Genomic DNA, 11,185 nt, shown 5'->3' with positions numbered 1-11,185 from the left:
TGTGTTTATTTTTATTTATAAAATTTAATTCCACGTAAGTTTATTCTGTAACCAAAAACTCAAAGAAATATAGTAATTTAAACCTATTATATATAATATTGTATATTTTATATTTTTTATTAATATGGCAATGTTGCATAAAAGTTATCAGGTAAAAACGTTCTCAATTGTGTTATTAAAAAAGGTACAGCCGATAAGGACCGTTCTCAATCCGGTAAAATACGATTGCGCACGTTTTAATGGGACAATAGGACCATACATTTTTTTGGGTAAGATATATTACGATTGCTCGTAAAACTTGATGCGATGTTGCTAAACTAGGCATAATTAAATTTAGTGGTAGTATAAAAAAAAAATTTAAGGTAATTTAATTTTGCTTGATCTAAGAGTTTTTAATAATAATTTAGCCAAAATTCATACAGATTCAATGAAATTAAGAATAGAATAGACGAACAAATCATAAAATGCATATAAATGTGTAATTCGATTTTGTTAGTATAGTAGCTGAACACATTTTTCTGGTGTATCTCCATTTCATCAAATTATCTTTTCGTTTATTAATTGAACGATATTTAAATTATTTTACCACGAGTAACGTTTTTTTTCTTTCGGACAAAATCACACGGATTACTTCGTTTACTGGTTCCATGATGATTAATGATATTATTACAGCAGATATTAGTAGGTAACTCAACTATATACATACATATGAGTATATGGTGGGAATTCAAAATTACGATAAAAGATGAGATAATCAGATAAATACGACAATAATTATCTTAGAATTTGTATCATCGTGTTATTAAATTTGGAATATTGCGCGATCGTGTAATCGTATTTAACACGCGCAATCGTAAACCAAAAGGGTACGCGCGCAATAGTAATGCGCGCAATCGTATTCTACCCATATTAACAATTTACAATTAATAACCTATCACATCTCATTAATTATGCTCCATGCCACATTTGTATATTGACCTGCTTTAGTTACCTTGATATAATAATGCAATTTTTTTATTTTTTTATTATTATACTCAATAGATTTCTATATTTATTATATTTAATTTTGAGTTCCTCTTCAAAATCTTTTTTCCTTATTTAGTTGTCATATTTTCTCATGGTTTAACAGAAATTATAAGTCCAACCCGCGCGCCGCATAGGCGAAACTACGGTTCAGGCCGTGGCCTGACCTAATACTGAGTACTGACTAAAAATTTGTATAATATTTTTAATAATTATTTAGATATTATAAATAATATATTTATACATGTTAACATATACATTATAGTATAATATGTTTTATTTAATACTATAATATAATCAGGCCCGGCTCAAGGGGTGGCGGCATAGGCCCACGCCTACAGCGGCATTTAACATTTTTGTAGTCAAGTTCTAATGATGTGTGTTTTTATTTTTTTGTTTCTCATCACGTTTTGGGGGCATTAAAAATGCTACGATTTTCGACTTCAGTACTTATTAATCTAATTAATTGTTAATTTTATGTAAATAAATAAAATGAACTCAAAAATAAGACTTTTTCAGTATTGTTAATGTAAAAAAAAATTTTGATGTAGTTTTTACATGTAAGGGGCGGCAAAACTCAAGTTTGCCTAGGTGAGTTTAAGCACTTGAGCCGAGCCTGAATATAATATCGTATTCGTCATATTCGTATATAGGTAAAATTGATACAAATGAGGATTAAAGTATAACATAAAAAAGTTATTTTTCAATAAACTAAAATTTTTTTATAATATATTTATTTAAAACTAATAACTTTATTTTTGGCATCTAAAATTTATGAAATTTTCCGTTTTAAATGATACGTACCTACTGCACGATTATTATACCATTTATACCACTCGTACCTATTATTATAAGTGTACGAATATGTGGACTTGATGTCTTGATATGATTTCTTAAATTAAATTGTACATACTACATAATGAACATATAATAATAGAATTTATTTTTAACATTGATTATGGAAATATGGAGACGTATAGTCTTTTCTATATTTCTATGTATTCGAATAATCGATTAAAACAATTATGGTTTAGTTTAGACATTTGATGTTTATTAAATTGTTTATATAATATCAAATAATAGTTAATTTTACGTAATAAATCGCCAATCAATAATGTTTGTTACCCGTAGACAACTATTGTTGATTCTATGTACTTTAATATTTTCATATTATTTCTTTAGTATAAAATATAAATTCTTATTTTTATCATTGATTGACGATTGTTCACAAATCACAAGATTCTTACATTACAAAATCATGGAGAAGTAATTATTAATTAGAATATTTTTTTTATGCATAGTGGATAAGTCAAATATTTTAATTGTTATTTAAAATATAATACCATATTAATAATAATATTATGATTATACACATTAGTACAGTGTTTCTTAACCTATGTTCCTAACCCTTACGGGTTCACCAAATAATTTATTAATTATTATCCCCCGTTAGTCACATCCTTGTCGCATCACTGTCTAAAAGACCGGACATTTGAAATTTTAGATTCTGAGCGGAGCAAAGAATATACCTATTGATTTTACCATGATGTTTTTTTTTTTTTGTGTCTGACGTCTGTCATCACGTTTGGAGCAATAAAAATGCTTCGATGTTCGACTTCAGTACCTCGTTCGATCAGAAAGTAAATTTAGTTGGTACTTCGGGGAGGTCAAAAGTAAAAAATTCCCAATAATTTTTTTAATAATCGAGATAAACTAACTAATAATTAAGGAAAAACGGGAATTTTTACGCACTATCAGTTTTGGATAAAATCTATTTTGGTTTTTGATGTAACTTAATCAAATGACCATAGATACCAGTGGCGGCTCGTGTGTATGTGCACAAGTGCCACAAGTGCACGTCACTACTTATATACCTACTCAAACTCAAGAAAAATTGAAAAATACATCATAATAACAAAACTTTATAAGTACCTGTACTGTAAATAAGGATAATTTTAAAAATATAAAAATATAAATTCAGAATAATATTATAATATTATATTTAATATTTGGATTGGGTTAATTCGACTTCTAAACGACCGTCCGCGACGGAACGGTATCGGCATGTATTATTATAGTAGTGCAGTTGTACACAATCGTTGTGCACATTTGTACAGTGTAAAAATTAAAGCAAGTCGATACACGCAGCCCGCGTTGTAATGGAATTGGTGTACACATAACCAATTAAATTGTTATCAGCGAATTATTTTCAACGTCGCCGCGTCGGCATCAGCATTATTATATGTTATTATAGTTTATTTTTACTCTCATTCATTTATTATATTCTGAAATATAATAATTTGTATCTACTTTGAATATTTGAAAACAATTATTTCATACAATTTAAAATATATATTTATATTATATTGGTTATATTTTTTTTGATGTGCACTACTTTATTAAAAACCCACGAGCCGCCACTGATAGATACATGCAATCCTTCACCGAATGTTTATATGTATAAGTATATTCTATTCACCATGCAATTTTCAACAAATTTCGACTTAAGTTTAACTATTTAGGTATAGTCATAGGTATGCAATTTTCGATAATTATTAGTTTTTATTGAGTAGAAAAGCTTGAAATTTTAATACAAAGCTTCTAACATATTAAAAATACAACACTAAGTTCTCCATAAGTTTTCCTTCAAGTAGCTATAGAGAAAACTTGAAGTATCATTATAGAAAAAATTTTAAGTGCGTTTGAATTTTAAATTTTTACGAAATAGCGTAACGATAACGATTTATCCTGAAACGATTTTAAATATTTGTTATTATTCAAAAAGTATAAGTCCTAGATACTTGAAAATTTTACCAGTTATTAGGATTGGTATTTTCTTTACATGATAAAATTTTCAAAATATTTTGACTTTTTTTGAGATATTTATAGACGACTGAAATTTTCAATTTGTCTGAAAATTTTTTTTTGAAGTGTCGATAAAATTTTTTTGGCCCTATCAAAATACTTGAAAATTTAATACAAAGTTCCTCATAAGTTATTCTTAAAGTGATTAAAAAATTATAAGAATACATACGCACAATTTTTTTTTATAAGCGCTTATAGTTCAAATTTTTACGAAATCTGTCGAAAATGTGAAAATTTGCAAGTAATTTTGAAGCTGAAAAATCATAAAATTTTTTGTGTTTATAACTAAAGATTAAGAATACATCACTAAGTTTTCCATAAGTTTTACTTCAAGTAGCTATAGAGAAAACTCGAAGCGTCATTATAGGAAAAATTTTAATTGCGTTTGAATTTTAAATTTTTACGAAATAGCGTAACGATAACGATTTATCCTGAAACGATTTTAAATATTTGTTATTATTCAAAAAGTATGAGTCCTAGATACTTGAAAATTTTACCAGTTATTAAGATTGGCATTTTCTTTACATGATTTAATTTTCAAAATATTTTGACTTTTTTTGAGATACTTATAGACAACTGAAATTTTCAATATTTCTGAAAATTTTTTTGGAAGGGTCGATAAAATTTTTTTGGCCCTATCAAAATACTTGAAAATTGAATACAAAGTTCCTCATAAGTTATTCTTAAAGTAATCAAAAAATTATAAAAATACATAGGCACAATTTTTTTTATAAGCATTTAAAATTCAAATTTTGACTAAATACATAAAAATTACGGCAATGTTCAAATTATCTTAGATAGAAATTCATAAAAGTTTTTCTTTTTAAATCTAAGATTTTTGAATTTAATACAAGGCTCCTATCATATTTTTACAATAGCAGTTGAAAAATAAAATAAATATATTGTCACACATTTTTTTTATAAGATTTTACAGTTCAAATTTTGACTAAATACATAAAAATTACGGCAATGTTCAAATTATCTTAGATAGAAATTCATAAAAGTTTTTCTTTTTAAATCTAAGATTTGAGAATTTAATACAAGGCTCATAATATATTTTTACAATAGCAGTTGAAAAATAAAATAAATGTATAGCCACAATTTTTTTTTTACATGTATTCAAATTTTAATTTTGACAACATACGTAAAAATCACAAAAATTCGTAAATTATTTTATCCTAGAAATTCATAAAAAATTTTCCTTTTATACCTAAGATTTGAAAATTTAATACAAGGCTCCTAAAATAGTTTTACAATAGCATTTGAAAAATAAAAGAAATATATAGTCACACATTTTTTTTATAAGCATTTATAGTTCAAATTTTGACTAAATACATAAAAATTACGGCAATGTTCAAATCATCTTAGATCGAAATTCATAAAAAATTTTCCTTTTATACCCTAAGATTTGAAAATTTAATACAAGGCTCCTAAAATATTTTTACAATAGCAGTTGAAAAATACAAGAAATGTATAGTCACATTTTTTTTACAAGCATTTAAATTTTAATTTTGACAACATATACGTAAAAATCACGTAAATTCGCAAATTATTATAAGCTAGAAATCCATAAAAAAATTTTCTTTTTAAATGTAAGATTTGAAAATTTAATGAAAGATTCCTTACAAATTTTTCAATCTTAATCACAAAAAAAATTGTCCACCGGAATTTCAAATTAAATTTTTATTAGCATTTGAATTTCAAATATTGACAAAAATTCGTCAAAACCATGAATATTTGCAAATTATTTTGTAGTTCAAAATTCATATAATATTATTTGTATTTATATCTAAGGTTATAAAATTTAACACCAAGTTTTCCACAAGTTTTGCTTCAAATAGCTATAGAGAAAATTTGAAGCGTCATTATAGGAAAAATGTTTTAGCGTTCAAGTTTTAAATTTTTATGAAATCGCGTAATGATAACGATTTATCTTCAAACCAGGTATTCGTATATATAAGGTATTATGAATTATGATAACTACATTAATTGATTAACCATGTCTTATGCAAAATGCGTCTTAATTGAAAAATAAAATATTTGTTTCAAAATAGAATATATGACAATATTTAAATATAATATATCCTAGACTGACAAATCATCTCCGTTCAGAATCGTTTTTCGTATACAATGAAATAATATCATTGGTTTTAAATTTAATTCCACTCCACCCATCACAGTAACCCACTTGTATCTACTGTACAGCAGAGCGACAAGTTTATTTAGCATATTATAAGCATATGTTTAGATGATTGTAAGTAACTAATTAATTTTTGTGTTGTTTAAATATAATTACAATTTTTATAAACTGTTTGAATGTTATTTATGATTAATTGGTTATGACTTATGAGTTATGATCATTTAAAGTTAGGTATGCTAAGTTATAAATAATAATAAAATAAGGAAATTAATTTAATAATTTGATTTACATTTTTAAAATGTAATTTTGTATCATACGTTATTTAAGTATACTATTGGTATTAATTTATATGAACTAAATACTTAAGGCCAGTTAAGGCCCATTTCACATAGGCGCGTACCTATCATACACTCCGTCAATGACGGACTCGGTCCTTTCGCCGCCGAACTATTCGCGATTCGCCGCGATTGTTTTGCCGCCGTTCATTTTTATTAATTTTTAACTTTAATTAATTTAGACATTATCTATGTTTTGATTAATTTTGTTAAAGTTTTAGCTTAAAATACTTATAAAAAAAAATCAAGCTTGATCCATTGGAACAATTTTATCGATGAAGGTAATTCTACAACTTTACTGTGATACGAATAACATAATTGCGTTACCTTTAACTTTATAGATTGTCCACTGTTGTAGCATAGAATAGATGAAAACTATTATTCTGTGGTTGTATAGCTATGTGATTTGTGAATACTGAAAATTGTTCGAATAATAACTTAATATGAGATTTGTACCTATAAATGTATAATTGTTATTTATATATATTATCATATATTAGTCAATACTCAATAATAGGTACTAACTTGGACCAAAATTCATGTAACTTTAATTCTGTCGAGGTTAATTAATTAATTTTATAAGAATTATTTCTAATGTTAATCTTTTTAAATAAATTTTAAACTAATATTTATTGCAATTAATTATTAAAGCTAACTATTTGTTTGAAGAAGATACTAGGAGTCAGTGGCGGACTGGGAGAAAAACACAGCCCGGGAAAATCATAATTGTAGAGGCCCTCAATATACTAACGGCCTTTTGAATATAAAATATATTTTTTATACGTCATGTGGATGGTATAACGGTCTATACAATACCTAATAACTATTTTAGATTCTGAGCGGAGCGATGAATGTACTCGTATTGTTTTTACAATGATGTACGTATGTTTTTAATTTTTTTTTTGTGTCTATCATCACCTTTTAGGACAGTAAAAATGCTTAGATTTTTTTCAACATTATCTTTTCTAATAGGAAAGTAGTGAATTTAGTTGGTAGTTTTCCCAGTAGTTTTCAAAGTGCCGTGAAAAACAAAAGAAAATTTATTTTTATTTTTTGATGTAACTCTAAAACAAATGACCATAGATAAATGCAATTTTGACTGAATGTTTATATTAGCATTTTTTATACACCATAACATTTTCAAAATATTTTGACTTGTTTTGAACTGTTTACGGCAATTTAAAATTTCATGTTTTTTAATTTTTTTTCTATAAATATCAATAAAATTGTATTTGTTGTCCCAAAGTGCGTGAAAAGGTAATGAAAGACTCCTCATATATTGTTACTATAGCGGTTGAAAAATATTAAAAATGCATAGGCACAAATTTTTTTATAATCATTTAAAGTTTGAACTTTGACAAAATGTATCAAAATCTTGAAAATTATCAATCATTATTGTAATTCAAAAATTATGAAATGTTCAGTTTTTATAACTAAGGATTAAAAATTTAAAACATAGATTCTCATAAATTGTTCTTATTATGGCCAACAAATCTAAAAAATATATAAACACAGTTATTTCTTATAGACATTTTAAATTCAAATTGTGAATTTTTATTTCTTTATTTTAAATAAAATAAAATTTTTTAATTACCTACATCTAGATTAGTATTCTTGCACTACCATAAGAGGTATTACCTCAGTATATAGAGCAAATCTAGCAAATTCATATGTTAACCATACACTTTGTTCACATTTATCAACTACTAGCAATAAATAAAATATAAATTTATTATTATTACACAAAAATTTGGACGAAATTATATATTAAATCCACAAATATCGATTTTGGTTATTTTGTTGTAATTTAAAAATAAATATTATTCGTGGATATAAGAAACTTTTAATAATATATTGACATATTATTGTATTTTATACACACAATGACATTTTCAAATGTATTTTTTTGGGGAAAAATGAATTTAACCTACTGTAGAAGATACTTATGCCTAATACTAAAATTAATTACTTTAATCACAATTATATTATAAAATATGCCTATTGCGCCTACCTATAGTAATATTATAGACATCGTCTCAAAATCTCGTTTTTCGTACACAATAATATTATATCATTGAATTCAAATTTAATACCATTCATTATAGTGACCTACTATTATTGTAACCTACTGTAAGCCTGGTCTGGCCGAACACAAGCCAGTCCCGCATTTTAAAATACCTAATCAGAAAGCTATGTTTTTATGTTTAATAATATTTTATATTACTTAGGTACTTATTAGTTATTAGATAATATTTTAATTTATTATTTCACCATTATAATATTAATAAATATATATTTTATACCAGCAGCGGCCCACCGGGAAATTTCCCGGCCGTCCAGTATAGCAGCCACTGCTAGGAGTGCATTTGCTTAAGTACCCACCTAACTATTGATAATCAATATACAAGGAAAACTGTTAATAGGTATTTTATTATTATATTTTCATTTATTTATTGATCCATTACAAAATTATGTGCTAAGAGGACTTCTCTTAGGTATTCAATGGCTTGACGGTTTCTATAATTTTGTACCAAGTGTGCAGAATACTGTTTCCAGCATCAACAAATTTTCTTTCTGAAGCAGGTGCTTGATTACCCGCAACAAGGAATTCATAATAGATGTCTCTCTCTCTGCTTGTACTTTTCTGAACTACCTATAATAAACTTTCAAATTACCTATTGGGTTTGTCATGCTCAGCTGCGCTTGGAGTCTCCTCTGAGGTGCTTCAGCAATACTATTCGTTTTCTATTACAATAGATATACAAATCATAATCAAAGAAAATAACAATTATTTGTAAGTAGGTAGGTACCTACTGACCTACTGTATTTTTCTAATACAATTTAAATCACAATTATTTAAAATGTTCTTCCAAACATAAATTTTAAGTAAATTAAAAACATTTATATTATTATATAGGTAGGTACCTATTATAAATAATAATATACATGATATGTATTTGCATTTTAGCCAAAGTTAAGTTATTAGTGATGTAATTTTTAATGAATACTTTGTTGAATGTCATAATCTTGTACTATAAAAATATGAATTAATCATTCATCTTATAACAATATTAGAATTATTATCTTTTTTAAGTTTTAATATCCATCAAAAATATTTATTTTAGTATTTTAGTGAATTTTAATCATATTTGTACCTACTTTTTTCATATATATTCGAAATTTTTTTTTTTTGTTATACAAAAACAAGATATTCCACAAAAAATAAATTTTACTAAAATAACCCACACAGCACAAATATATCCAGTGGTTATACAGTGGATGTACTTTTCAGATATCCATAATATCCATTAAATATTTATGACTTTCGTATGGATATTTATCAGATATCCAAATGTCCGTTTTTTTGGCATTTTTGGATATGAAATTTCAATATCCATTAGTTATTTGTTTAAGTTAACCTAAGTTATGTACTTATACATATATCCAATGAATGATAATTTGAGATATTTTTTTTAGGTATTATAAGAATACAGTAACAAATATAGATTATGTTAATTAAATAACTGTTTTATTAAATAACAACAAATTTAACATATTCACTTTCAATGTTTTTGAATATTTAGGTACTTATTATTATATAAAAATAAATAAATAATATTCAGTCTTTGAATTGCACCTTATCACAATATTATAAAATAAACAAAATCACAATATTTCAGTCTTTGAAATGACCATCATCAGTACTTAAGTATTTTTTAATATATAGTTTTATTTAGTTAAATAAAAATAATTTTAACAATAAATAATACATGATAACATAATAATTTTAAAAAAATTTGTAGGTATCAAAACAATATTTATCAATTTTTACAGTAAAATCTACATTTTTTAACATTTTTACGTCATTTTATTCATTTTTTTTTAAATGTATTTTTAAATCATCAAGTTCCGGGCCCCAGTAATTAATTAGAATATTAAGTGCCTAGGTATATACCATATAGTCTTATCTTAGAAGATATTTCAAGTACCTACCCACAAATAATATTTTTAAAATACAAAAATATTACTAAAATTGTTATTCTTGGTTATTTAATATGTATTTTCAATTTTCATCCAAATTTGAACTTAAAATAACTGTAAAAAAAACTTTGTAGTTTTTAGATTTTTTGTTTTTTTGTTGTTGTAAAATTAACTTGGTACTTACATAAAACCTTTGTAAAAATTTTCAATCATTTTATAAATTTTTAATAACTAAATAATTTACACATTTTCAATAAAATAAATGTCGTCAAAATTTGAACATTAAATGGTTAAAAAAAACTTGCTTACCTATGGATTTTAAATATTTTTCAACTACTATAATATAATTTATATATTAATATTAATATGAACTTTGTATTAAATTTACACATTTTTTTACACAACGAATAATATTTTATTAACATTTATAGCATTTATAAACCATGAATTAATTGTATATAATATATTAATATTACGAGAACAAATTTATTTTAAGAATATAAGATTATAAAACATCAAATAAACTGTAAAGGCCGATGCACACGCGTCCGTGTTTTTAGTTTTTACCGTTGCGGCATCTTATCTTATATTACATACGGACGTGTGTGCATCGGGCCTAAAGATAAACTTTATTAGTGTTTTATCTTTATTGCCTCCGATACCAATATCCTGTGTCATTTGTCAACAAATAAAAATAAAACACCTATATAAAATTATCACTTAGCACAACTCTTTGCTATTTTTGCAACACCATTTTCGGTTGATATTACTTCTGTGGAAACAAAATTTCAAATGGAAATAATGGAATGCATTGAGTTGCAATCAGATATTCAACTCTGAG

This window comes from Diuraphis noxia, unplaced genomic scaffold (assembly GCF_037042655.1).
Source record: "Diuraphis noxia isolate RWA-SAM2 unplaced genomic scaffold, SU_Dnox_SAM2 contig0001, whole genome shotgun sequence".
NCBI lineage: Eukaryota > Metazoa > Arthropoda > Insecta > Hemiptera > Aphididae > Diuraphis > Diuraphis noxia.
Note: the sequence above shows the minus strand (reverse complement) of the source record.